Below are 5,766 nucleotides of genomic sequence, written 5' to 3' on the forward strand. Positions count from 1 at the left end.
CTGTGGGGGATGGGATACCCAGCATGCAATGTGGCTGTCGGCCCTGCCATGGACCACCCTACTTCCAGTCTCCTTCCCACCCCCCACCAAGACCTGGCTGGGAGAGGGGGGAGGGATGTGCTGGTTCAGAACAGGGCACCAGAGTAGCCCCCGCCCCCAAGCAGCCTCCTGTGCACCACACTCCAACTGCCCTAATGGAACCGCTTTGCGGCGCCCGTTCCACATCGAGGGTTGAATCACTTCTGGGCTGTGCAGAGTTCCGCTACCCAGACCGCATGGGGGTGGGCAGTGAGATGGGGCCAGAGCCGTGGGGGTGGGAAAGCAAAGCCTGGCACCTGGATACGGAGCATCCCCAGGCCAGAGCCCTTTGCTGAGTGAGATCCCTGAGCATTGCTGGCTCGGCCTGGGCCAGACCACAAGACTGTGGGGCTCGGCAGGGGGAGGGGAAGATCCCCTGTGGGCGGGCAAAGGTCAGTGGAGTGAGGTGGGGGAGCCAGAGCTGTGGGGAAGGCATGAAGGTCAGTGAAGTGGAGGGGGGATCCCTCCCCTCTGACTGTCCCTCAGCCAATTATTTCCTCCCTCCTTCCTTCTCCTCTCCCTCTTCGCCCTAGCCACTTATTCCCTCATCTGCCTTCTTTACCTTCTCTGGGAGCTCCTCAGTTCAAGCACATAGCTAGCTCCACTTAGCTGCTGCTTAGGAGATACCCCTCCCCCTGCCGGTAAGCTGAGCTCCCTGCCTGCACGGGAGCTTTGAATCTCTGAGCAGAGCTCAGAAAACAGCTGCACAGCCACACAGCTTTCAGAGAACTTTGATTGCATACCCCTCCTCAGCACTAGGCAATCGCAGAGCCCCAGTTCTCCTCTCCCAACACCCAGAGCACCAGGAAGCTCTAGATTCCCACTTTCCCAACCCTGGAGCAACCAGGCAGCTGCATGGCCCTGGATCTAGCTCCATCCCCGTCAGCAACCAGGCCACACAGCCCAGTCCCCAGTAGCAGATGGGTGGCCTTGGCCCTGGGAACAGATGAAAAGTCCAAAAATGAAGTACTGCCAGAGGGCAAAGACCCAATACAGGCTGGGGCAGAGAGGATAAAAGTTACTCTGATGGAGTGAGCCACCTGCCCTGTTTCCACAAGTAGTGAGGGAAACAGAGGAGCTTTGTGATATCCCCTCTTCCAAGACAATATATCTTAGCACCCGCTTCTCTGTGCAGTGACTTCAAAGGTATGGCAGAGCACAGTTGTGGCAGCTTCTCACTATTGCATATAATCTACTGAGGGGCTACAGGAGACTTGAGTCAGTGATATATTTTACATAGACCATCAAAAACTGTCACACAATTTGAGTGTCTACACCAGGGGTGGGCAAGACGCTGTCAGCGGGCCGGATGCAGCCCACGGCTTCCTCGCTCAGACCCTGCAGCACAGTGGCATCACTTTGAATGACACTGCTCTATTCTGGGAGGGAGAAGGGATGCTCTGTACTCTGCCCGCCTGTGACGTAGTGGGGGGTACCTTGCTGGTTGCTATGCTGGGCAGTGGGTTGTGAGTGACCTCCACTGGCTGCTGTCTGTAGCGCGGCCCAGCAGGGCAGGGGATGAATCATTATGCAAAGAGGGTCTCTCAACCTGTCTGACCAGCTACCCCCCAGGGAGAGAAACAAAGGAAGATGGAATGCCACCCCTGGCTGGGGGGCAGGGCTGGAAGTGAGTTAGTTTCTGTCTGGAAGCATAGAGGAGATAGCCTAGGGAAAGGGGCTGGAATTTAGGGGCCCAGTCTCCCCCCATATCAAGGGGGGCTGAGGCATCCTAGGCCTGCCCTGTAACCAGATTACATCTGTGCTGTGTTGTATCCTGGAGAAGCAATAAACTCCCTCTATTCTACTGGCTGGTGGAGTCTGTTTGTGCCATTACGGGGGTGCAGGAGATGGGAAAACCCCAACACGTCGTCACACCACCCCTTCAGCAAAATATCTCAGCTCCTGATTTTAAGAGGAATAAAGGATCTTTTGGAAAAGGCTTTATTTTCCGAAAGATCCTGTCTAGACTGGCGCTTTTCTCCGGCAAAGCCCCAAGCCGGAAAAAAGTGGCAGCCATGTTTATACAAATGAAGTGGGGGATATTTAAATCTCTCGCTTCATTTGCAATTCCGACTTGTCTCATCTGCATCCCTTTTCTGGAAAAGGGGTGCAGCGTAGACACAGCCCTCGTGTAGATGTAGCCTCTGAGAATGGTTATCAAGCCAGTTATGCACGCACCTTATAGTAGCCCCATCTAGGTTGTATTTCCCTAGTTTATTGATAAGAAGGTCATGCAAGACCATGTCAAATGCCTTAATAAAGTTTAAGTATACCACGTCCACCGCTTCTCCCTTATCCACAAGACTTGTTATCCTATCAAAGAAAGCTATCAGATTGGTTTGGCATGCTTTGTTCTTTACAAATCCATGCTGGCTGTTACCTATCCCCTTATTTTCCTCCTGTTGGACATAAGTTTGGACACTTCAGATGTGGTGAAAACAGGCAAGAGATTTATTACACACAGTGCTGGTGGAGTGGTACCAGGGGTTAAGCTGGTTAACACTGGTTAAGCAAAATATTACAATAGATTATATAGGTGGCTGATGGACGGAGGGGATGCAATTTAATAGGTTTTAGCAGCAAGACGAAATGAGCACATTAGCCAATAAACTACGAAGGTTACACAGCATTTTTGCCCATTGCTAATTAAACACCTTATTTTATAATACAGGTAGTTATTTTTAACAAGCTAAATAAGCCAACATAAACAAAACAGACAATTTAATGGTAACTTTTGTTTATTTCAGTTATGATGCATTTATGGAAGGATGATGCCGCCTTGAGCTGGCGTGATCCTTCAGTCATGGGCCCATTACCTAGGATTAAACATCACACTTACTAACATTAACAAAGTTGCTTTGGTATTAGACGGCCTTATTTAGTGAGGCCCCTTGGAATGTGGTTACCAGGGTGACTGTGCCTTTTCCAGGGTCACGCTAACTGCCTGTGCTGTGCTGTTAAGTTTACAAGCCTGTTTTAAATTTTAGGATTGAATAGGGGTTCTTAGCGAAAAACCATGGACTGCCTCAGTTTACCCTACACTTCCAGATGTTTGCAGATGAATTCCTTAATTACTTACTCCATTATCCTACTTCTGTGGTAGAAGTAGACTCAGTTTAATAACCTCTGGTGCATATTTTTATGCTTTTGCTTAATGGCCATTTCTTTGTTTTACCTACATAGTTATTTGTAGAATGCCACACTTTGGTGTATTTACTAGCTTAAATTGTTGGAAAGGACGATAAAGTTGATATACTCCAACAGCAGTGTTAATTTTTTTTCTTTGATTTTTATATTAAATACATATCTTAAGCAGTGTATTTTGTTGATTATCCCTTGTTTTAATATTCATTCTTCCATATCTATGATGATATAGATGTGTTTTTTTTGTACTGGTGTCATAACTCCACACCTTACCTTGATATTGGTTCACATACCAAAATTCAATGTGCACATGGAGGAAAAAATTTGAGAGAACATTGTCTCCTGTTTCTTCTGGGACAGTAGAAAGATGGGTCCCACACTGATTATTCTCACTGTCAAAAATGTATACCTAATTTTCAGTTTTTGTCCAGCTTCAACTTCCAACTATGATATTATGTTTCTCTGCTACAATGAAAAGTCCAATATTAAATATTTGTTCTCCATGTAAGTGTAGACTGTGACCAGCTCACCCCTTAACTTTCCAGTCTAAGGTAAGCTAAATAGACTGAGCTCCTGGAATTTCTCACTCTGAAGCCAGGTCTATAATAGACCCAGAAGGTTAGCTTAAGATACACATCTCCAGTGATGTAAAAAACACACTGGCTGACCTGAACATGCAAGGCACTGCATTCAGCCTTATGAAGTAGAAATCCAGCAACTACACAAAGAAACTTGCACAGATCCAAACTGACATCTTCCTTTCCAAGTGCAACTTCTTGTTCCCCCCGCCTCCAATTTTTTTCCTTCTTCCCCTCCTCCCCCACCCCCTCTTCTCCCCTGTTTATTTTAGTTCTGGACATCCAACACTCTGGTCATCTGAAGAAGTGCACTGTGTCCACAAAAGCTCATGATACCATCTCCATGTTTTCAGGAGTGGCCCGAGGCTGGCTGCGGTAGCTGGCGCCCCAGGTGGAGCGCGCAATCGGCGCCCTCGCCTGCAGGGCCGTCAATGGCCTGACATAACTGGTGGGTGCCCCGGGTGCCCCCGTGATGTCATCATCAGGCGACTTGGGTGGCAGTGCCCTAGGCAGTGGCGGAGTCCGCCTATAGCCACAGGCTGCCCCTGCATGTTTTGTTAGTCTTTAAAGTGCTACCAGACTATTAGCTGTTTTTTAAGTTTAGCACGTTCTGTTGATTGTCCACCATGACCCCCAAAAATATTTTTTGGAGTCACTGCTTCCCAGGAAAGAGTCCCTCATCTCAAAAGTATGGCCAACATTCCTTGCTCCTACCTATACATATTACCATCTACTGTATATTTGAGAGAGTTTGTGCATCTGTGTGTCTGTCTGTCCATGAGTCCATTTGTTCAAGAACTCCACCAAACAGTAAGAGCTATAAACTTAAACAACAAACCGTCTGGTAGCACTTTATAGACTAACAAAACGTGTAGATGGTATCATGAGCTTTCGTGGCCACAGCCTACTTCTTCAGATGACCATTTGTTGTTTAAGTTTATCCTGTACAGCCTAATTTGGCTACCCCCAAAGCTTCTCAGGAAGAGCTATGACCACCCGATTTGGTATGCAGCTTCCTCTTATCATAACTTAAAGCAAGCTGAAGGTTTGGTTGTGTCTGGACAATGGGATGTACTGGACAATGGGACACAATTGTTTTGTATAAAATGAAATGACCATGGGGGGCAGAAAGGGCACAATTGCTGGCTAGCAGCCACTGGCTGGCAGCAGAGTCCCCACTACCCTGGGCTGTCCCTGGGGAGCATCCATCCACCATGCCATATACCCCTCCCCCCCCACACCAGGCCAGCCCCAGAGACAAGCCAGAGGGCTGCCTGTGTTCCCCCTCCCCCCCACCACCAAAGGCTGGCCTTGAGGAGAAGTTGGCAGAAGGCTTGTGCCCCACCCCCAGGAGAAGCTCTAAAAATACAAAGAAAAAGTTAGAATGAAAAATTCCCATCTAGAAATCAGGGTAACAAACAGCAAGTGCAACACTAGTAACAGAGGTCACTGCAAAAACTGCCAGCAAGCACTTCGCTGGGCATATTTTCAATGAGTATTGGCTGTTAAAACAGAACTAGGGCAGGACCGGCAGCTGTACAACAGCAGAGCAGACTGACGCGTGCAAACAGCAGCAGCGGGGCTCTGCTGTCGGATACACACGGATAAGGGGTCACTGGTCCCTGAGAGCTGTCTGCAAAATCTCTCACTGAACCGAGTCTCCTGCAGCAGCTGCCCGCTGTGCACGTGCCTGGGGGCTTGGGGCAACTGCTCCGATGAAGGGGGGGAGGGGCACGACCGCTCCCCACGTGACTCCTCGCCGTGCCACCGCGGGAGGGGCCGGGACAACTACCCCAGGCGCCGTCCTGCCTCGTCTCCTAATGACGCAGCCCAGGGAAGAGAGCAGAGTGCTCGGCCCGTGCCACGCCCCCCTGCTAGCCCCACCCCAGGGCTCTGGCCCCTTGCCACTCCCACCACGTGCGTGCGAGCCCTACGCTGCCCCCAGCTCCTCCCCCTTTACCTGCCC

This window comes from Pelodiscus sinensis, chromosome 22 (assembly GCF_052426305.1).
Source record: "Pelodiscus sinensis isolate ZL-2025 chromosome 22, ASM5242630v1, whole genome shotgun sequence".
In the NCBI taxonomy this organism is placed as follows: Eukaryota; Metazoa; Chordata; order Testudines; family Trionychidae; genus Pelodiscus; species Pelodiscus sinensis.